Raw genomic sequence first — 23,940 nt, 5'->3', positions numbered from 1 at the left:
TGCACCAGCAGAGGAGCTGGTCTCATGTATGGTTTTTTCCCCTAGAATCAGGAGGCCATCTAGTCCAGCTCCCTGCTCAAAGCAGGAGAAACTCCATCTTTTCCTTTAATTAATGTCCATCTCAGTCTGTAGGAAACAGCTCTGCAATATTCCAGGAGGGAGAAGGATAATAAAAGATTCTAGACCATATCCTCGGTGGGTGTGAACGGGTATCATGCTGGTGAAGAAAATGGAGTGGCACCGATTTCCACCAGCAGAGGAGCTGGCCTGTTTAATCTATTTGGAACTATTACCACCCAACTTCAAAGTGTAATGGAACTGCTCAGCTGTGTTTGTAGAACCCCTGAGCTGGGCCCGCGTGCTCTGTGGGGCATGGATTACAGAGCTGCTGGAGCACGAGCAAGCTCCAGCACAGACCCTGATGAGTGAGAAATCTCTGTAGTGCATTTTGGGAGCTGGAGCAAATTCTCACCCAAAGGGTTTTCGCTGTGCAAATCCCACTGCGTTTTCACTCTCCCTTTCAACCCTGTTCTCCTCTCCTGTCTATTCCCACAATGCATTCCACACTCCATCAGGTCTTGTCTGCGTCCTGTGCATTCTTTGCTCTGCCACAGTGACTCATGTAAGTATGCCTCTCACTGGGCTTCACACCATGGCGGGGTCATCCTGTGGCCAGCTCTAATGTGGCTGTGCAGGGAGGAACTCGCTCCCCTGGCTGCCTTAGATCTCTTCCGATGGTGGCTCTGGGTATGATGAGGGAAATGCTGCTCCCCTTAGGAACAAGTGGGTGAGGAAGGGCAGGCAGCAGGTGAAGGCGTGGTACCAGATTCTCCCTATTTGCCCGTATGCTAGGGGACGTGCTGTGTCCTGAGAAGAGCTGTAGCAAAACACCCTCCATCCCCCATGGAGCTAGAAGGAAGTGATCGTGCCTCACTGAGACTCAGATCTTTCCTGGGGCTCCCCCTGGGGGGGTGCAGTTATGTGCCCCCTCCTTGCGCAGCACTGAGGATGAAGGGTCACTCTAGCCCCGACCCCCCGACTTGCCTCCCTAAGTGTTGTGCCTCCTGGGGAAACACCTTCCGAATGGAGTTCCTGTGTGTAACTCTCCCCCTCCTGGGTTTCCATTGGGAGACCCACACCTGCACAGCTGGGGCCTGTACTGCAGCACAACTGCAGCCCCACCATGGTGACAGTCAGGCAGGCGGGAGTGTAGCCGAGACTTGTCTATTTACCACCTTGCTGGTTAATGCTGCTCAAAGAGAGGAAGGCTAGCCTTGTGGTTAGGGTCCTGGACTGGTATCCAAGAGGTTCATTTCCCAGTTCTGCCCCAGACTTCCTGAGTGACCTTGGGTGTGTCCTGTGATGTCGCTGCACCTCAGCTCTCCATCCATAACCTGTAGAGGATGATTCTGACATCACGAGCTCTTTGGGGTGGTGCAGAACTGAGCAAAAGGGGCCCTGATCTCAGCTGTTGGCCATAGGTGTTACTGTAATATCAGCGCTACAAAGAGACAGAATGGTGGTGAAAAACAGCCCGGTCCCATCAATGCTGCAACCTGCAATGGTGAATTATAGGTTCTTCATCTGCTGGTGCAGACACAACAGACTCTTACTATTTTCTGAGCTGATATATCCAATCAAGCGGGGAAAGAAATCAATCTCTCGCTATATCTTAAAGTATAGACTTTAGTGTACAATTATATATTTTTAGTAGCAAATTTAATCCAGCTAATAGCTTTCAGGTGAACACTGGTGGGTGATGAAAAGGAGCAGCCCAGTTGTCTTTCAGTATCTTAAGTGCCATAATCCCTGTGTCTGGATCCCTGTCTCCCAGCTTTCATGTGTTTTTAATTTAGGTGGCCAGTTCTTATTAATTTTTTTAACCCAACTGTTTATTATATCTTTAGCAAACCTTAACACATTATGATACATGTCACAACTCACACTTTTCTGTTGCTGAGCCAGATGCAGCAGGGGCCAGCCCTGCAGCCAGGCTGGGCAAGGAAGTCAAAACTAACACCAAACAGAGGCTGAGCTTCTTAACACACGGCACAGGTCATTGCCAGCCCTGAGATGGCGCGAGGGGTAGCCTTGATTATCCTCTCGTTTACACCAGTTTTATACTGCTGTAATTGCACTGATTTCAGTGGGGTGTATTCCTGATTTATGCCGGAATGAGTGGGGAATTGGCCCCAGGGGAATGGACCTGCGTTGATTTACAACAGAAGCAGATTTGGCCCCATGTGTCCGTGTTTGGTAACAAAGATGGATAGGGGATTTTTCTCAAGGGCTTTTCCCAACAGTGATCTCCACTGTCAGGTCCCACCCAGACCCTCCAATGAGATCGGGGGTACCTGCTGATTGTTGGGGCATTGCATGAATTTAGTGCTGGTGAAAGATGCTGAGATGGCAGCCCCATGGGGCTTTTTATCCACAGAATAGATAGTACAACCTTCTCCTGCCCTGCCAGTGTTCTTCAACCCTGACTGGGAGGAGAAACCATCTGCAGGGGGGGAGAGCGCAGCTTGGTCTCCATGGCCCATTCAGTCCTCGACCCCTCTGCTAAGATAACTGCCAAGGGGCTGTGGTAGCTGTATCTGGGCTGTGTAGACAGACACTTACGATCATTTCTTTTCTCGTTGTACTCACAATGTGCTAGGCACTGCACCTCTCCCACCCCACACACACGAGCTTAGAATCTCAGCACTTGACCCAGTGACAACTTGGACATCACCAAATGCATTTCACAGGGGCAACCAACTGGGTCACTAGTTTGTCTTGGCCTGGATCTCAGTGGACACCCTATAGGGGTATCACATAGCCATCCACAAACCAACCCTCGTTTTTCTATTCATCTTAATGCAGAAGACATTAAAAAAAATACAACAGCCATTTTATTGATCTGACCTTTTCTAAGAAACATTCATTGATGCCTGGAGAATAAATTATAGGCAGCAATCTTCCTGGAATGAGGAATGGAACAGGGGGCGGGTGAGCTGGCGGGGCCTTTTTGATCACTGATTTCTATGATGATTTTATAGTCATTCTCTGTGAAGGCCACCAGTGTGTTGCAGAACATTCATTCATCTGTCCATAGTGACACCTTGACACTCACCATTTAGATTTCTGAATCACATTGTCACTGTTCCTGCCTTTGTCCCCATGTTCCGGCTAATGTTTCCATTGATTGGTTCAAAAGTAGCTGGTTCGTAGCACAGAAGGGTAAAATTAGTAGTTCGCTTTTTTAAAAATAACCAAAAACCACAGATTTACAGCTGTTACAGAGGAGAGACGCTGGGTCTTTCACAACCTCACTGCTTGCAACTAAATTGCTACCTTCTTCCGGAGATGTCTCCCCAAGTCCTCATGACCTGACTCTTCCTACTGGCTTCTAAACTTCTTTCATCTTAAGGCTGATCTTAAAACATAGCTACAGAAAGGGGACCACATCTTGAAGTCCTTGGCCCTTGAGCAGGCAAAGGGTGTTTTGACAAAGAACTTAGAAAGGACTTCTGAATTCAGACCAGTATCTTTCCCAGCAAACAGATAGGGCAAAAACCAGCTGCTCATTCAAAAACTGTTTCCTACTTTTGAGACGTGATTAACTCTGAAAAATACTCCTGGACAAGCTCATTCCTCCAACCTCCATCTCTGTAGACTCATGTACAGCTGACATCCACTTCCAGGGCAGGTTCTAAATTTCTGTTGGTCTCTAAATGGGTCAAACTTTCAGCACTGCTAATGGGACTTCATGACAATCCTGGAAAAGGCCATCATGGGTAACCCAGATAAACAAAGAATGAGCTGCCCTCTTTGTGGGTATTTAATTTGGTTGTCATGGAAAAAAACACATCTGTCTCAGTCAGCTAAGATCTTTCAGAGGAGATGTAAATCCAAGGCCCTGACAGTTTGTGGTCATTAAAATCCCAGGGGTGTTTTTGTAAGCGCAGGGTTGTTACAGCCATATTCCAGTAACAGTAATTGCATCGTGCCTACCTTCAGCTCACCTTGTAGTTTCAAATGGATACAGTTGTGCTGGGAGGTGTTAATGACTGCCATCAGTCACAAGCCTGGTTAAAGTTGACGGGGGCACTAACCATCCTTCATTCAAGTTAAATGGAAGAAGCAATTAAATGGCCCTTTATAGAGTGATAGATGGAAACAGGAGGAAGTCACTGCCCAAGGCAATGGGCCACATGGCAACACTGAAGAAGTTAAGCCAGGGGGCCTGAGAGGTTTCCCTGAGATTAGTTGCAAATGTAGGTGTGAGGGGATTCTTTGTTTGCAGCTGTGTGCATCTGTGTGTGTTTTCGAGCCAGAAAGCCAGCAGAAAGCTACCAGAAAGTGAGATAAGCAGCCACACGCATGGTCCCAAGAGAGAGCAGAAAGACATTGCCACTTGGAGCACAAGACTCGCTGGAAAGGCAAGTTTGGACATTGTGAGCAAGGAAATTGAGTGCTGTTAGTTTTTGTTGTGTTCAGGGAAACGGGACATTGGCCACTTCTTTTGTAACTAAACAGGATTGCACCAAATAAATATCCAACTTTATCATCCATTTCACCGCCTAACAGAAACAAACTGGCAAGGCCCCAAAGACTGGCTATCCACTCAATCCAAAAGGGGAAACTATACATTCTTCTTTCCTTCTGTTCTGTTGTGAATGCAGAGTTGCTATCGAGTCCCACTCTAGAAGGGGGTGTATGCCCATGGCTAATTAAATGAACCTTTGATATTCAGTGTTCTGGATTCTTTTGGGTCCTTTAGGCTACTAACTTAACTACGTCTCACTCCTTATTTATTATTAGCATTATGGGACTGCGTACGGGCACTAGCTAGAGAATAGTGCTAGGCACTGTACTAACATTGGACAAAAAGATGGTCCCTGCCAGATTTTGCTGTGCTCACTTCTATCAGTTTTCTTTTATCCTTGAAGTAATTTTTAGCTAATTATCATCAAGTGTTTACTTAATTAGCCTAATGAAATAATGAGTGTAACTCCGTTCAGTCGCACAATTACACCATATAATTATCTACTTAGAACATGTGGTATTGGAAAAATCTTTATTACATTTCATGGAGAAGGGGGAGAGGGATGAATGTCTGAGCAAAATTGCTTAAGAGACAAATTCGATCTTCCTGACGTTGTCAAGACTATTTTCTCCCAGCTATCACAAAACAATTAGTCCCGATGGACTGGCAGCAACACATCAGAACGGCAACCCTGAGGAAGAAGAGCAAGAATGAGCACTTGAAAAAAAAATCATGCCAATTTCTATTCTTATAAATGAATGACAGCGCTGGAGACAGCGCTGATGCTGCATTGGTAGTACCTCAGCTTCCCCTGCACTGACTTGGAGGGCTGAGGTAGGGTAGGTCACTCTCCACCAGTATTGGCCTGCAGCAGTAGTTTCTTAGAACTGCCAATCCCAAATGTTGAAAAATCATGAGATTTAAAAAAAAAAAAAATACATTTGGGGTTCTTCTTAGAGGCCTTCTGGCTTTGGATTCTTTAGAATACACTGGGGTCATATTGTCATGCTTTTCTCTGCAATCAGAAGGCTAGAAATGTACTTTAAAAATAAAGCTGAGATTCTTGTGAATTCACATGATTCCAGCAGTTGGAGCTTTCAGAAAAACACCAATTACCATGATACTTGTAATAAAATTGTGAGTTGGCAACTCTTTGCTGGCTCCTGCCCCCTCTGGTGGATAGGTTGCTCCCCTGCACCTTCCAATTGGATAGACCCAATTCTACTTCAATGCCTGTCTGTGTACCATTGCTCCCTGCTGAACTCACACAGACCTGTTCAAGTGTGTGCAATTATCACTCCCTCTAGTGGCTGGAGGATATAAACCAGGAATATCTCAAGACACCAGCCTGCAGCTGCATATATTAATTTATTTTCACCTGGTAGTTCCTGCGTGTAATCCCTGACCCAATAACTGGGCTGTGAGAATCTATCTATCACATTTGAAACAATGCACAGGGAACTCTTAAATCTAAGAGTGTTGTACCAGGAAAACCAAAGGTTAATTTGATGGCAACAGCCCAACTCTCATCAGAACTGTACCCTCTTAAAGAGAATGCACCAGACTCCCTTGTGATCAGTTGATAGGTCTGTATTGGTTGCTGTGACACATTTTCAAGAAGATTTAAGAGACTTAGTAGAGCTGGGGGAAATCTTTGGTGTGGAAAGTTTTCCTATCAAAAGACAGCTTCAAAATGTTTTTTGGGGAAAATGTGGAGTCCAACAAAAAATAAAATAAAATAAAATAAAATTGATGCCATCATGGAGTGCCCAAACAAAGATTTTATTTTGAATTGACAGTCAAAATAAGGACAACTTTTATTTTGTTTCAATACAAATGTTGTGGCGTCTTCAGATGGTTGGTTGTTTGGTTTAAAAATCCTCCCAAAAGAGCATTTTATGTTGAGATGTTGATTCAAAAGAACAATTTGAATTTTGTTGCAATTGAAAATGTCAGTCTTCATTTGGATGTGTCTGATTTGGAACTTGTCGGAATTTTTTTGATATTGCAACTCTCTGTTCCAATTTGAAACAGAAACTAATCTTGGAAATGCAAATATTTCCCATGAGAGTTGCATTTTCTGAACAACTCTGCTTAGGACTTTAAGTCGCATTGACTTTCCATGGGACTTAGACTCCTGAATTTCTTAGAAAATTGTACTCAACATCTATATCTCATCTGTACTATAATGATCTTTTATATTAAATACGTTGATGGAAAATGTTAATTAAAAATGATTCTGGCAAAGCAGTATCCAATAACCTCCCCCTTCCCAAGGAATTTCTCTCCGAATCACAGTGTGAATTCAGGCCAATTCGAGGTACAACCGACATGATCTTCATGGCATGACAGATTCAGGTTAACCAAGGCCTTTGACTCCATCAGTTGCATTGCCATATGGAAGGTTCTGTGTAGGCTTGGCTGCCCACAGAAATTCATTTCCATCATTAAATTACTCTATGATGGGATGACTGCCACCATTATGTGCAACAGCTCAAAGACCAAACCATTCATCATTCACACTGGTGTCAAGCAGGGCCGCGACATTGCTCCAGCACTCTTTTCCATTTACCTTGCTGTGATCCTGATTCTCATCCGCGACCGCCTTCCTGACGGAATCAGGATTGAATATCGGATGGATGGCCAATTCTTCAATCTCCAATGTCTCCAAACAAAATCTAAGATCATGAAAATTGACATCACTGACTTTCAGTATGCAGATGATTGCATCATCCTTGCATACATAGGGCTGACCTACAAAGCACCCTAAATCTTTCTGCAGACACTTATCACAGCCGGGGTTTCTCTCTCACCATTGGAAAAACCAAGGTACTCTACCAGCCCTCACTTGCACAAACTACTCTTTGTACTCCACAGTCACTATTGGCAGAAAACCCCTGGAAAATGTGGATCATTTCCCACACCTTGGCAGCCACTTCTCCCAAACAGCCAGCATCGACAGAGAAATCGATACAGGATCCGCTGTGCCAACACATCCTTTGGAAGACTACTTAAACAATTCTTTGATGACAGAGATCTGCAAACAGGCACCAAGATCTTGGTCTACAAGGCCGTTGTCATCCCCTCCCTCCTCTATGAGTGTAAGACCTGGGTGACCTATAGATGACATCTCAAGCAACTGGAGCAGTTCCAGCAGTGCTGCCTTAGGAGGATCCTCAGGATCAGTTGGGAAGACCGATGCAATAACATCAACATTCTCTCTGCAGCCAACCTCAGCAGTGTAAAAACGCAGTTCATGAAACATCAACTCCATTGGGTTGGCCACTGTGTACGTATGCCTGACACTCATCTCCCAAAGCAGGTCCTCTTCTCTCAGTTAAGTCAGGGAAGAAGGGCTTGCAGAGGGCAGATGAAATGCTTAAAAGACATGCTGAAAGTACACCTTAAAAAGGGTGGTAACAATCTGACAAACTGGGAGGACTTGGTGCAGAACAGAACACAGTGGCACCATACCAGACATCAAGCTACAGCCCATTTTGAGGAGAACAGACGTACTCATGAGACAGAGGAGGAAAAAAAGGACACAAAACTCTAGTCGTCTCCTTCAAGATTACATCTGTCACCTCTGTGGGAAAATCTGCAAGGCACAAATTGGGCTCTTTAGCCACCAAAAAGTCCACCATGAATGCTTTGCGCAGACATCATCCTCATATCAAGGGATAGCCGAAGAAGAAGATCCAGTAACCCTCCCAAACTTCTTCCCTAAGTCTGTTGGGCTGGGGATATAACACCTAATTGAGTCTCCAGACAGTAAAAACAGAAACTCCAGAAGGTTTCAGCACATACAACTGAGGCCAGGTGCTACCTGGGAGCTGAGTTTTGATCCCAATTGTGGATTCTGAGCACTTGAAAACCTGGCCCTAGCAGAACATTGATTTCTTCAAGCAACAAGCTCTGATAGTATTCTAAGGCATCCTTCTTGAAATAACCTTGGTCTGGTACATCTTTCAGTCTCTGAGACAGAGATTTTTTTTTTGTTACAGTCCTTCTTTCCACTGAAGGAAAAAGCATTGTTTTCATTGACGTGTCCCAGAGATAAATTTCATTTACACCTAATGAGTTATTGTTTGTCAAAATAAATAACAGCTGATTGCTGAAAACATGCTTAATGTACTGCATCTGTCGGTGACAGCTAATCTCCACACCTACCACATGCTGCAGTCTCTCAGAATACAGGCCCATAAATCATTTAACCTCTCTGCTGCCCTATGGAAGTGTGACACACGCCAGGCAAAGCAGCGCTCTCTCAGTATGCATCATGGCCTTGTCTGCCATTCACACTGATGATAGTAGGAGAAAGCTTCCCTGTCGATCACGCCGCATCACACGGACTGGAGATGGACATAGGACACCTAGCTCATCTCCCTGCCGAGGCAGCATTGCTCCCCAGAGTAGACTCGACAGTGCTTTGGGCAGGTGCCTTCTAAAAGGTGGCAGGGCCTTGAATCCAAACCTATGGAAAGACTCCCACTGACTTGAGTGCACTTTCTGCCAGGCCACGTGCTTTGGGAGATTCTTCTGTGGTCTAGTAGATCTAGCCGTCAGGAGACTGTCATGCCTGAAAAGACATTAGAACAGGGACTGGAAATCTGGTATCACCCACCCCCTCTCCCCTTCCCAGCTGAGTCCCTATCCACTGGGCGATAGTCTCTCTTTCTCTCTCTTTTCTGGTCTAATGACTATTTAAGTATTTATACAAAGTGAAAAAGCTTCAACAGAAGAGACAGAGCCCTGCCCCAGCATAGCCTATAACCTCGTGCGTAGGGCTCTTACCTGGCAGGGGATGCCAGGATCAAGTCAACTCTCCGGTCTTCAGAAGGGTGGGGATACGCTCAGTAGAGCTGCTGCCCACTGCCTTTTAACGTGATAGAGCTGTGCACCAGGAGTATGTATGGAGGATGTGCCCACTCTGGCAACTTGCCAAGGAGGGGGGCGGTGCAAGGGGAGGGCAAGCAGGATCATGGAAAGGTTCACCATGACAGAACTTGTCTTAGCAGGTGCATCCCTCTGTCACAGCTCTGGTGGCTTCCTGTGCATGCAAGCTGAACTGGGAGACTAGGAGGGGTGGGGAGGCTGGCTGCAGAGGAGGGCCATGCTGGAGGGGTCAGTGTGGATGTTTCAACGCATGTGTGGTTGAAATATGGTCCATGTGGACTCAACTCCATAGTTCCTTGGCTTTGAACTTTCGGATGGGTGGGAGCTTCACACCAGTACCCGGTGTGGGTGTGTAGACACACACGCATGGACTTGTGTGCCTCGTTTGTGCATGCAGTGCCCACCGATGGGCCTATGTTTGCAGGCTTCAAGGGAGAGCAAAGGGCAGGGCAGAGACCACCCTGCCACTCCAGATAGCAGGAATCTATAGATGTCAGCACAAGCCTCCTGGCAAGCTGTCACTGCCACCAGCGGGCATGGGGGAAGAGGTGTCCCTGAGACTGTTGGGTCCCCTGCCACTCCTGGAGTTAGCCGTGAGAATGAATGGCTAGGGTGTGGAAGCAAACGAGCACCAACGCAGAACAGGGAGCCCAGGTCTGATGGGCCCCTGGGCTGGTTCTGCTTGAGAGGCAGGAGGCTCACCCAAGCTGGGAGCAAGGAACAAGCTGGGAGCAAGGAGGCAAGGAGCAAGGAGGCAGGAGGCTCACCCAAGCTGGGAGCAAGGAACAAGCTGGGAGCAAGGAACACGCACGAGTCTTGCACATAGTCCCACCGGTTCACTTCATCTCTGATGGGAGGAACCACCTCCAGACTTCAGGGCCCATTCAGTCCTAGGCTGCTTGGGTGAGGCTGCCCACCAGGGGAGCCTGTCAGTGTCCATTGCGGGGAGGGTCTCGGATGTGGACCCCTGTCGACTTGGAATTGGACTCACTTCACACAAGCCATTGACTCCCCATCCCCATTGTGACTTGTTTGGGTGTGGCCAGTGCACAGGGCTGCATAAAACAGAGCCATGGAGCCAAAGTCTTTGCTTGCAGCTGTGTTAGCCTATTGATTTCAATGGCACGGCCCCTGATGTAATTTAGTGTAAGGGGGAAGGTACATCAGGCTATGAGCCCTGCCCCATCTTGATTAAAGTCTGGAGCTCAGGCACCTCGTGCAGTAGGGGATGGAGGGAGCACAGATAGTTTTAAACACTTCTTTCCTTGGAGGGTTGTTCTCAATGAAGCCTCATACCTGAGGCATTTGAAAGAGACATGGCTGAGAGGATGGATGATCAGTGGCAGGGCTGCCAGGCTAGGGCTTGGGGGACCTGCATTCAGTTCCCAGCTTTGCCATTGACTTCCTGTGTGGCCACCTTAGTCTCTCTGTGCCTCAGTTCCCCATCAATGGGGATAACAGCACTGCCCTACCTCCCAGGGATAAATCCATGCAAAGGTTGTGAGGTGCTCAGATTCTACAGCAATGGGGACCATAGAAGTACCTTACAGAGTGGCTAGGCTGAGCAGGAGGGAATAATAGCACCTGCCTTGTATACAGTGTTTTCCCTCAGGTCTCAACGTACTTTACACAGGAAGTCAGGATCATTATCCTCATCTTATTTGGGGGGAGGGGAAACTGAGGCACAGAGGGGTGAAGGGACCTGCCTGTGGTCAGACAGGAAGCCACTGGTAGAGCCAGGAACAGCACCCAGGTCTCTCCCAGGTTACAGCTCACTGCCCTAGCCACTGGAATAACCCCTTCCTAGCACAGGGGGAGAAGTGGGGGACATGCAAGTAAATGCCAAGATGAATGGGAGAAGGCTACACAAGCAGCAAGTGGCTTTGGAAGGGACTGGCCTGTGGGACAGGAATAAATGGAAGCTGATCTGTCAGTTAGGGAGGTGATGCTCAAAGAAAACAATTGGGCTTGTGCTTTTTCTTGCTGCTTTATGCCACATAAGGAAAGTCTCTAAGCCTTTTTTTTAAAAGAATCTCCTGCTTTTTTTTACATTAGAAATTCAGGTCTTTGCTAGGCAGGAAGACTGGTGGTGCCAGCATTTCACTAGACGTTCAAAACCAGTGGCAGCTGAGAGAAGAAGGGACTATTATTCAGATTGTTTCAACCTTTGTTTTTTTGTTTTTAACTGTTGTTCAACTTCAAAGCCTAATGAACATTCCAGAGAAAAGTTACTGGCTCTAAGGAGCCAGCCCCCTTCAAAGTGGTGCAGCTAACAATAAATATCCCTGAGTGATTCACCTGCAGAACCAGGAAAAACCAGACTTGCCTTTCCTGATATTTATAAAGGATAAACAAGCAGGAAAAATAAACATTTAAAAGCTTTCCGCATCACGGCACAAACACAGTTTTGAAAACAATTCTTTGCCAATTACCTTTACAGCTGTGGTTGGGTCTCATCCTCACCTAGTGCTAAAAGGCACTGAAGCTCTTTATAGAGGCTGGACAAATATTTTTCATCAAAACTTTTTTGCCTAGAAAAACGGGGGATGGTTTAAAAAGCAAAAAATTTCACAGAAAATGTCTGCTTTTCTTCAACATTTGTTATGGGTTTTTTCATTGAAAAGCTGAAATTAGTCTGCCAAAACTGTTTAGGTTTCAGAAGGGTGTGGCCAAATATTTGCTGATCACTGGGTTCAATTGTTTGTTTAAAAAAAACATCAAAAACTTCTGCTTAAAAAAACCCTAACATTTTTTGAACCACCTCAGCTCATGAGCCCATCCGGTCAGATTTTTCCAGGTGTCTGATAGCCATGGAAGCCAACAGAGCTATCGCCATCACTTTTGGTTCATATAGGTTCCTTTTCTAGAGACTGACTCAGTGGGGATCTGCCAATCTGGAGGAACAGTTATTGAGAGTTTGCTGTTAATGTAGCTTTACATACTCCGTGAACTCAGCATTTTAGCTCATTCCAGAATCTGGGATGAGCCCATGTTGTGAAAATTTGAAACACTCAAAATAGCATCCAAGTGAATGGACACATGGTGCTAAAATGAACGAATCCCTCCAGAGACCTCGGGGAATGCAGGGGAGGCGGCGTCCCTTGGTAAGGCTGGAAATGAGGTAGGTGGTGTAGGATCTTGCTCTTCTCGGGGAATCCCTCCCCCATCTCTCTCTTGGCTCTATCACTGTTAATCTAATGTGGCTAATTTTAAATGAAGCTGCCCTCCTCTGACATGAATCTCCCTATGGCGCTGAAATTAAATGTAGACTATAATTTGGCATTTGAGAAGTGAAAGGGATGGTAGCCCTAAGGGAAAAGAGAACAGCTTGGCTCTTTGTGTTAAATAGCTGTCTGCAAGCCTCAAACTGCTGAATGAGGTTTAGACCACTGCCGGGCAGGCTGCCAAGAGCAGGGACCTGGTTTCAGCTACATCTCATTTACAGCAGGAAGTTCTGACTGGGAGATGCAGAGCAGCTCAGGCCTTGTCTCCATGTTGCGCCTCACACGTGGATTTTTTTCCCTTTTAACAGCATCAACTAAAACCTCTCACTGGGTCCCCAAGTTCCATGAGCAAATGTATCGAAATCAGCACTTGATATCCAAGCCAGAGCTTCAGAGTGGTGTCTGATTTCTGGTTTTGTCAGGCGCTTTCCACTTTTCCACTTAGTTTTCCTCTTAGCACTCTGCCAGTGCTCAGCTCAGTCCTGTGGCACCCCTGATTATTCCAGTCTGGACTCCCCGCTCAGCTCTGCCCCTGCACTTCTATTTCCATCGTGGAGCTCCTCAGAGCAGAAACTGCCATCTGTGCCGTATTGTGTGATGAATCTGCGATGTGAAATGCCAACCCTTAGAGACACCACCAAACTCATTTCACTAATGAGCTCAGTTAGGTTAGGACCCCAGGACCTCTGAGATGAAAAGATCCTTTAACTGCTGGCTAAACTCTCTCTCTTCCTCTGCTTGCTGAGAAACCAGCATAACCCAGGGGCAGTGCTGCCCCAGACTGCTATTCTCGTTAACACATGTCCCTGCTGCTATAGTTAAGCATCTACCAGGCTCCCCATTATGAACTGAATGCTCTGTCCTGAATTGGCACCAGTCACCCACCTGCACGCAGGCTCAGCTGTTCTTTGGTTAAAAAGGAGCTGTTTCCATGATCTCACAGCCCAGTTCTTCCCAACTCTCTCAATTGTATCAAGTCTTACAGTATCTGATGTTTTTAAAGCCCCAGCTCCTGAAGTCATGTGGGAATCTCTGCTTGCATTAAAATTCAAATGAAGTTTCTAGCCCTCCTGGTTCTGGAGAAAAGTTTGAAAATGTGAGCCTAAAGGCTCAAATCAGGAAGTGCTTTGGGATCCTGAAGGCTGAAGACTGCTAGAGAACTATAAGAGGCTCATGATGAATATCCTATTCACAGAAAGAGGATACATTATGTACACTCGGAACATCTTTTGTTGAAGTGATATTTTCTGCTTCTAAGATGACATGTTTAATTCTTATTTTCTTTATAGGAAGGTCTTCAGTGGAGATGGAGCTCTCTTCAATCTAAACTTAAACTGAAACACCATCTACATGCAGATCAATTCATCTACCTCCAAAATGCAGCCACCTCTGGGGTGGGTCACAGCAGTTGATTAACAACTCACAGAAGCCCAGGGCAGAATTTTGCATCTAACTGAGAACAAGCAGGGAAGCTTCAGTAGGCAGAATGTATTTATCCAGGTGGGAATCTAGACCATTCAGGGTTAATATCTTTACCCTCGTGACCATTAGAGGTCTTCTGGCACTTTTTACTAGTGGTCAGGAAGACCTTGGTTGATCTCTCATCTGAATACCTCCAGCAGTGCAGCACCTCCTAGAACCAGGCTGGGGCATTGATTTAGAGGCAAAAGTGCTGCCCACTTCTTCCTAATACTTAAGTGTTTCTTGGAGATCTCCAGTTCAAAGATCAACCCAATCCAAGCCGACTGGTGGGATCCCAGCACAAGACACCATAGATGGCTACGGGTGTAAAGTTTGTTGGGGGAATGATGAAAAGCACAGTCAAAAGGGATAGTTCATGGAGACAAATGCAGGCATCTGTGTAGATATTTGGCATGGCTAATCCCCGTATAGCACAATCAACTCCCATGCCGATGTGACTCCTTTTGTAATCTGTTGGTTTAGAAGTCACCAAGTAGGCTTCCAAATACTAGATTTTCACAGGATAGCTGACCAAGTTCATGATTCAGGGCATATGCCAGGCTCTGACTAATGGGGTTTGGAGGGAACTTTCCTCGGGGGCAGGTTATCCCATATTGTTTACGTCAGGGTTTCTTGCACCTTCCCTTTGAAGCAGCTGGGACTGGCCACTGCTAGATGGACCCTGGTCTGATCCACTCTGGTGATCCCTATCATCCTGTTTGTCACCTGGCACGCTAGACTTTCTCCGAAGGCAAAAGAGCCGGGCATGGCATGCGAACTGTACTGTGAGCCTGTGCAAAGCTGAGAAGGCCCAGGATCAGCCAGACCTCCACTGCCAATGGCTTAGCAAAGCAGTTTCGCTCAGGATATAATGCAAGCTGGGTCCATTCAACACCTGAGCAGGACGTTGGGCCAGTGAGCAGCTTTTAGCAGACTCCCCGGTGGTGCCCTGGGGCTGTTTCCTATCCCCTGGGATGCATTCCAAAGCCAGCACCACTGTCACTGCCGTACGCTGAGGGCACGACTCCCTCGGCTGCGACCCCTGAGCGTTAGCTCTTCCCTATGTGTCTGTCTCCCCTGATGCAGAGGGGTACGGAGGGGAGAGGCCTCAGCAGCCCTGCCTGACTGCATGCCCTCTTGTGTAAATCTTTCATAATCTGCAACACTTTCATCTGCCTTGAATCTTCCCAAGGCAGCCTATAAACCATCCATTGCGGCTCCCTCTCCCTCCCTTCACAGGCCCACGGGTGCCATGGCAACAGGAGATAGCCCTCGCCAGCGCACCACCCGCCACTTGTCTCCTCTGGTGTCCTAGCATGAAGGAGAGGGGTGGGCTCCCGCATAGCTGAGGACTTCGCTCCAGGGTGGGTTAAGCAGGTTTGAGATCAGGGCCTAGATACAGAGCCACGTATGAGCCACACCTGTCAAATGCCCTCAGAGCTCGCCGGCGCACGTCAGACCTGGCAACCTGCCACGCTTTCATCCACATCCCCAAAAGAAAGTGGGGCCATGGCTGTCCCCCCCGAACAAGCTGTGGGCTGAAGCCAGGCTAGCAGGTAAACTCGGTGTGCTTTTATAGGCTGTAACATGGGTCATCCCTGCATGTGCTCCCTCAGGAACATTCAACCAGCCTTTGTCCTACCTAAGCAGAATGAATCCAGCTGCTGCTGTTAGCGTGGTCGTCTCGCGCGCTCATCCCCTGCCACGTTCTGGCCTGTACTGCAATGACGTCCGTAGTGTGACGACCCGGCAGAGAACCACAGAGTAGAGCTGGGTACAATTTTACCCATCAAACTCTTTTCACTGAGAAATGACTTTGTTTGAACATTGGAAACTTTGGCTACGAATCTTAATTTTCTTTGTTTAATTTTCCATTTGTCCCCAACAAAACTGGAAAGTAAAAAGCTTAGGGTTTTTTTTTTTTTGGTTTGGGGTTTATCTTTTTTTTTTTTTTTTTTTGATCTATCATTTTTCCTTCCTACCCCTCCCCTTTTTCTGTGATGAAATGGATGAAAGGGGGAAAAGTAGCTGCAAAGATTGGCGATGGGGGTGAGAGGGAAGGAGGAAAACTGAAAACCAAAAATATAAAGAGAAGCAAAATGTTCTGAAAATGTTTTTGAAACTGTCAAATTTCAATTAAAAAAGCTTCATGAAAACTTTTGGAAAGATGATGACCGCCTTCCTTTACAGAAGCTGCCACAAGGACACTGTCTCCATAACTTCTCGCAAAGAAAACAGATGTTCCCTTTGCTATAGGATCCATGACTCCAGGCGTTCCCAAAGGAAGCACCAGTTGGAGGAGCAGGGAATAGAGCACTTTTCACCAGTAGATCTCAAAGTGCTTTACACAGGAGGTCAGTGTCATTATACCCATTTTACAGATGTGGAAACTGAGGCACAAAGGTGAAGTAACTTGCCTAAGGTCACCTAGCAGGCCAGTGCCAGGACTAGAATCCAGGTCTTCTTGGGGCTGGTGCAGCACACTGAACAGTGGTGCAGCACAGTGAACACTGGTTAGGGGTGTGCTTTATGCGATGTTGGGAAACGACACTATAGAAAGCTCACTAAGATTAAAGTGTGATTGGTATTGGACAGATGAATGTCACTCCATCAGTCCTGAGAGTTCATTTAGCCTCAGTGCTGAAGATGGAGAAGATTTGATTGTAGGAATTATCCCAACTAGCAAAGTGGGATGACAGGGTGTTAAGTTCATATTGCGGTGTTTGTCCTGTTTCCTTGTTCTGATGGAGCCCAAGAAAGTGGCTAAAGCCCAGAGTTGCTTGGTTACGTAACTAGCTTAAAAATTCTCTTCAGTAGACATTGTGTAACTCAGTGCAGAACTCCTAGTCAGGTGGCCTCTCTAGAATTCTGCACTTGGCACTTCAGACTTTTCCCTGTGATTACATTCTGTCTCCAGAACAGCAGGGGGGTGACAGAACTGCTGGGTTATATTGCCGGCAAAGTCAGGCAACAAGCAATTTTCACTTTTCAATCAAGCAAGATACAAGTACAAGCAAATACATCCGTGTGCATTTATTATGCATCTATAAATGTATGTGCAATTGTAGGCAAACTGCTTTAGGTGTAATGATGTGTTTACTTGCAGTATTAATTCAGCACTAGATGTCTCTGTGAGCTGTCGAGGCTGCAGCCTCTGGTAAACAAGGCTGAGAAAGCTGGCACTTGAGCTGCGCAGAAGACTGTTTGTAGTTTGTAGCTGTTTTCTTTAAGAAATGCCTCCTGTTTTCAGATGGATTGTGAGCCCAGATAGCATGACAAAAAGCATGGGCCATGGATCTGTGGTATGTTGTGAGCAACGTGGTCTTACAAATTTTTGTGCACTCTTTGTGTACTGTGTAATATGCTTGTTACATTGGGCAAAATTCCCCTCCAGTGCCTGTGCTCGCTGGGTCACATCATTTCTCTTGCGATTGCATTGGAAGATCAGCAGAACATGACAGCATGGGGTGCTGTAGAAGAGGAGCAGCAGCGAATCAGTGGTAATGGGGGGAGGGAGGAAGCTCCCAATTCATTCGCTGGCTGGATTAGCAAAGAATGCAGTTGGTTGGCATGACAGGCGCGATGAATGCTAAAAGTAACCCGGCAGGCACACACGGATTCTGAGCGCTATCTGTGTAATCCAACGTCCTCGTCACTGCTCCAGCACTAATGCGTACTCACTCTGTTATTGTCTTAGCAAACAAAGAGACTCGGCCAGCTTATCTCAAAACATTGAGCACCGTATTTATGCCACTTCTAAAAGAAAAAGATGGGGGAGGAGGTGCAGGGAAAGAGGTGAGGTGAGGAGGAGAATGAGATGAGAAAGAGAGGAAGGGATACATCCGTTTGCCCTTCTTATGCCCCATCTCCACTTCCACTCATTTTTCCCTTTCCTGCCTGTTGTACTGATCAGGACAAAGGTCAGCAATGGGGCGGGGGGACACGACTGTGGGGTATGGTGGGGATCTGGACCACAGGCGGGGAGTGAGGAAGAGCACCGGGGGAGTGGGTGGACAAAGAATGGGGAGGATGGAAAGGAATACAGGAGGTTTCTGTACGCTGGGGGGCAGCGGAGAGTGCAAGGTGTGAGTCAGAGGGACAAGGGGAGCAGTAATCCCTGCTTCTGAAAAGAGAGGCCCTCTGGAACAGACCCTGCTCTCCAGTGGCTCTGGCAAGAGAACATCTGCCTCTTTTTGGAGGCTGTATTTCCTCCCAAAGGAGGCCTGCAGTGTGCCCAGTTTCTTGGGGCCAGCCCTAGCGCCCCGCTGGGTATGCCTGAGTCCATGCAGGCCACACTTTCCCTGTGTTCTTTCACACTCCTGCCTGCTCTGGAGAGCCGAGCAACCAGGGTGAGGAAGAGATGTGATGCGTGGGGCAGGGCAGCAGGCGGGGTGGAGGGATGGCATTCAGGACAGAGCAGATAGGCAGTTTAATTTTTTTGCAGGCACTCTAGGGCTTGGTGGGGAAACATCAAGGGGATCCCATTGTGAGTGGGGGCTGAGAGAAAACAGACAGAGACCAAATAGTGTGGCCCAGTCCTGTGGCCTGGCAGATCCTGTAGGGCAGCTGGGACTCCAAATTGGGGAACCCATCTCAAACTGGGAGTAGCTGCCACAAAGTGATCAAGGGCCGGAAAGCCCCTCTTCTGGTGCTGGTGCTGGCATGGAGCCCGACAGGACATTGCCCCGTCCTGAAGATAAGTCTCTCTTCTTAACAGTTGGTGTTCGTCTCTGGATCTTCCCCATCCTTCCTGACTTGTGGCTCACTAGAGTCTAAACAGTCCCCAGGTCCTCCAAAGTACCTGGTTGTAAGATAAATACATTTAAATGTGCCCCTCACATTGAATACCCGCCCCAGCTCCTGCTCGCCGTCTCTCATTCTTCCACTTTCCCAGGGGCGAGGATAAAAGGTTTGACATTTCTTAGCAATAGAGTGAATGCATTATCCCCACAGCCATTGCTGCCACGCCACCTCCCCACCCTGTCAACGCCTGTCTATCATTCAGCTCGATGCCCCCCTTGATTAGCATTTTAATTATTTTAATTACCTTGTTTGCCAGCTTATCTCTGAGCTCAAATCCGGCCGTGTGCGCATACACACAAACGCAGACTTTTATCTTCAGCCCTCTGTGGACGCCATTAGCATTTTCGCCCCCCGTGTCTGGTTGTGGAAAGGAGAAATTAGCATTTGTTCCTCTCATTTCTGTTGTGATTGCCATTGGAACAATAGCTCGCTGCCTCGGCTTGTCTTTGTTCAGGGTCACTTTATTCTCCCAAGCAGAATGGGGCTAATTTATCTCTATTTTCTCCCCTACGTATCCATTTCAAACAAAGGCACTGAGAGATTAAAAATAATACAAAGCTTACACGGAGGCCAATGCCATTCAGAGCTCATTAGCATTTTACCTTCCAAGGCCCCACTTGGACCAAGCTGCCTGGGCATCTTTCTGTGTGGAGTAGTACACTCTGGGTAATGGTGAGGGCCTTGCTGAAGAGAGGTAGGTGAAAGCTGAAGAGGCAGCATAGGGGGACAAGGAAGCTACATGCCCATGGAGAGCTGGAGACTAGATCTGATGGGAAACTTCTTACCGAAAACGTCAGCAAAACCTACAATATTTGTTGCAGTGGAAAACGTCAGCTTCTGTTGAAAAACTGAAAACCAGAGAACCTTCAGCTGACAATGGCCAGCCGCCCCAGTGTTCATTTCAGGGGGGCTTGGATTTTCGGATGAAAACTCCAACAACAACAAAAATCCTGAGGCAAGCCAACATTTTTGTCAAATTCTCCCTTAGTTGAAACCCCCCATTTTCTATCTTTAAAAAAAGTTTAAAGGGAAAATGTGTGGCCACCCCTGCTGGATGCATGGCTTTGTCTGTGGCTGGCTGGTGGCTGTGCTCCCTTCCTGAAGAGATCAGGATGTTCTTGAACCTCTACCACCTTCTGATCCAAATTCAAGAACTATTTCTGGGCTCTAGCTTTCCCTCCCCAGTACAATAATCATAATAATTTGAAAATGACCCCCTGCTGTGCTGAGCTGGGAGGGGATACCAAGTCAGAGAACCCGCACCAAGAAAACACCTGCTCATTTTGGCAGGTGCTCAGATGCTATGGTGATGCGCAGGAGATAGAGGTCAAAGCAGAAGAAACAAAGGGAACTTTCACCAAGGAGAAACCTGTCCACAGCTACACTGTGGGATCCTATCATTCCCCAGTTCTTGTGCTGCTGCTGCTTTGCTCAGCACCCCTCGATACTGACTGTGCAGCGAGGCAGGAATACCTGATACAGAGCAACACTGGATCAGTCCCGGCTCCCAGCCTGAGCAAACAGTCATGTTATCGATCCACACCTACCATAGAACTGCCAGCCACTTCTTGCCTCCTGCCCCACTGAGCAAACTGTGCCAGACTAGGACCAACAGTTTCTCTGCTACCAAAGCACTTGTGACAGTGCTTTAGTCTCTGTGTCCTGTCCCACTTCCAGTCCAAACTCCTGACCAGTCACAGTGCTACAGGGCGAACGTTGTAAGGTGATTTATACATCTTGGGGAGGGAGGGAGGAAGAGCAGAATGGCCCCACACAAAGCCCCAGGCTTGCTAAACATGGAGGTGGATTATTATTGTAATTAGTGCCTGTGGACACAAACACTCCATCTTCCTATGAAACAACTGTGACACTCCCGCCTGCGGAAACCTGGCTTCTCCCTTGTCAACAACACAAAGCAAAACATCTGTGTCCCACGTACACACAGCTGTCCTCTGTGTGTCACCAACGATGCAGCAACAGAGCTAGTGGTAAGGGGCTAGTGATACCGAGAGTCTATGGGCAACATTTTGCCTGGCTCGCCGTGAGTGTGCAAAGGGGGCGAAGGAGAGAAGGCCTTTATACAGAAGCTGGGAAGCCTCTTATTCCTCATACTCAGGCAGTACAAGGTTTCTGTGAATCCAGCTGGACTCTTCAGAGGACATGGGGCTAGATTCTCAGCATAGCTTCTCTGAAGCCAAAAGGGCAAGGCCAGCTGAGGAGCTAGCAGGCTGTCTCTCCTTCTTACACGTGAGCCATCTGCGTGGACTTCCTGGAGACGTGGTTGTTTCGAGTGTGCAACAGGGTGGCTTGCCCTTACAGGGTGGAGGGCCAGCCAACTGTCCTGGGGAAGGAGCCACACCTGGGCTGGATCAGGTGATTCCACTATAAAAACCACAGGAAGCCCCAGGGAGGAGGAAGCAGAAGAGAAGGAGGGTTCTGAGAATACCAGAGCCAGGAGGCCTAGTGGTAAGTTCTAGATGAGGGACCCCTGAGGACTGAACTCAACCAGCAGGGTAATGGTTGTGGTGTTTCCAGTTTGAGGGAAATGGAGAAAGGAATAAAAGCCTGACCGAAGGGCTTGTGAGACAGTTGGTTTGTTGTGAATGTGATGGGGGAGCCCTGAAGAGGGGAGGAATAGTTAGCAGACCCCATGGAGGCATTCCTAGCTGCAAAGGGGTGCTGATCCCACTGCAGGGGGAGTTCCTCAGGACTTGTCTAAACTCCCTCCTGGACTTCTGGCTGTGTCTGCTATTGCAGTGACCCAACTGTGTCCATAACACTGGATGTTAAATTGTAATTCTTAGGGTTTCAAATTGGTAACTGGAAGCTTTTGGTTATCAGAGGACATATTTCCCACCCTCACCCCCACAAAAATTAGAATTCAAATATCGTGAGATTAAAAGCAAACAGGATTAATATATTAAAATCATAGAATATCAGAGCTGGAAGGGACCTCAGGAGGTAACTAGTCCAACCTCCTGATCAAAGCAGGACCAACCCCAGCTAAATCATCCCAGCCAGGGCTTTGTCAAGCCGCAGCTTAAAAACCTCCAAAGATGGAGATTCCACCACCTCCCTAGGTAACCCATTCCAGTGCTTCACCATCCTCCTAGTGAAAAACTTTTTCCTAATGTCCAACCTAGACCTCCCCCACTGCAATTTGAGACTGTTGCTCCTTGTTCTGTCATCTGCCACCACTGAGAACAGGCTAGCTCCATCCTCCCTGGAACCCCCTTTCAGGTAGTTAAAGGCTGCTATCAAATCCCCCCTCATTCTTCTCTTCTGCAGACTAAACAAGCCTAGTTCCCTCAGCCTCTCCTCATAAGTCTTGTGCTCCATCCCCCTAAACATTTTTGTTGCCCTCTGCTGGACTCTTTCCAACTTCTCCACATCCTTTTTGTAGTGGGGGGGCCCAAAACTGGACACAATACTCCAAATGCGGCCTCACCAATGCTGAATAGAGGGGAATAATCACTTCCTGCGATCTGCAGGCAATACTCCTACTAATGCAGCCCAATATGCTATTAGCCTTTTTGGCAACCAGGGCACACTGCTGACTCATATCCAGCTTCTTATCCACTGTTACCCCCAGGTCCTTTTCTGCAGAACTGCTGCTTAGCTCGTCAGTCCCCAGTCTGTAGCTGTGCATGGGATTCTTCCATCCTAAGTGCAGGGCTCTGCACTTGTCCTTGTTGAATCTCATCAGTTTTCTTTTGGCCCAATCTTCCAGTTTGTTTAGGTCCTTCTGTATCCTATCCTTACCTTCCAGGGTATCTACCACTCCCCCCAGCTTAGTGTCATCTGCAAACTTGCTGAGGGTGCAATCTACCCATTGTGCCCTCTTTTTTAAGCCTGTAGGGGGTGTCACACTTTCCCATTTATCTCCACAACCAGGAGGTCTAGAAAGTGACTTCCTTTTTTTTAAATGAAAGCTGAAATTCTCCCCAGGACCCATGACTCCAGGAGCTGAGGATTTAAAGAAAGAACTAAATATCCTGAGATTAAGCATTGCTGAACAAGCATTAACTGCAGGAACGAGGAGAAAGCTTCTGCCTCATAAATTGCCCATGATGGGCAGTATTGGTAGGGGTTTCTGATGCCATCTGGCTAACAGTTCAACATGGTGCAAGGGTTTTGGCTTTCTCCTAGCCTTGTCACTATGGCGTAAAAAGTTCCGGGCTGCTGAGATTGCAGACAGTGCATACAGCGAAGAACCTGAGCAGCATTATGTTTAACAGCATGCATACAGAGAAGTTAAATTAAAAACATAAAGTTCTCTTGCTGGAAGGCTACAACTTAATGCTGCTTTTATTCTTAGACTCCAGAACAATAACACACAGTTACCAAAAACAGAGAGCGACAAAGCAGGCTGCTCACTAAGGCAGGGCAAGGCACAACTCACCCCACCTTGTTCCTGGCTGGGTCTGCCCAGACTGACTGCTGCTAGACCACAAGCTTCTCTACAGGGCCCCCTAGCCTGCAAGCAGGAGTGAGAACCTCTTAAAATTTAAAGTGACAGCTTGTAATTTTTCACACCGGTTTTAGTACACCACAGAAATCTCTCCTAAATGCCTACCCCAGTGAGAAGCGCGTGAGAACACAGACGTTGAGTAAAACTGTTGTGACAACATGTACAATTGCCCCAGAAGGACATCTCTATCATCCAGCTCAGAACCTGTACCTTTGTTTCCATCCCGAATGGCTGTTCAACATACACTTACTCCTCTTTGACCACAGTCCCAAGAGAATTTCCCATCCTGTTCCTCTCTTCTAAAACCTAATTTAAACACTTGACACACTTAACATGTTAATAAAAGGCCTCCTACTTTTGATTTATGTCATTAGGGAGAACAGAGTGAATTAAACAAATTCCGGATAAAGATAAATCTTTCCAAAGCCTACCTTTAATGAGACCAAACTGCGGTTTCCATGCAGCCGGCAAAATCCTTTAATACCCAAGAAAGGCATAAATGCAATTTCATCAGCCAGAGCAATCAGAGAAATGATCGCCAGGTTTGCTAATAG

General features: G+C 47.1%; 1 long non-coding RNA gene across 1 annotated transcript; it reads right to left on the bottom strand.

Annotated features, from left to right (window-relative positions):
* Positions 1–5,059: 5,059 nt before the first annotated feature.
* LOC137161709 (uncharacterized) lies at positions 5,060–19,256 on the bottom strand. The gene is made up of 3 exons (XR_010922158.1): positions 19,160–19,256; positions 7,104–7,209; positions 5,060–5,222 (listed from the first exon to the last, which is right to left on the bottom strand). It is a non-coding gene; the product is annotated as an uncharacterized lncRNA (long non-coding RNA).
* Positions 19,257–23,940: the final 4,684 nt, after the last annotated feature.

Source organism: Emydura macquarii, unplaced genomic scaffold (genome assembly GCF_026122565.2).
Source record: "Emydura macquarii macquarii isolate MOO-44397 ecotype Brisbane River unplaced genomic scaffold, CSIRO-AGI_Emac_v2 contig_2369, whole genome shotgun sequence".
Classification (NCBI taxonomy): Eukaryota; Metazoa; Chordata; order Testudines; family Chelidae; genus Emydura; species Emydura macquarii.
The sequence above is the reverse complement of the archived record's forward strand: the minus strand, read 5'-3'. Positions and strand labels throughout refer to the sequence as shown.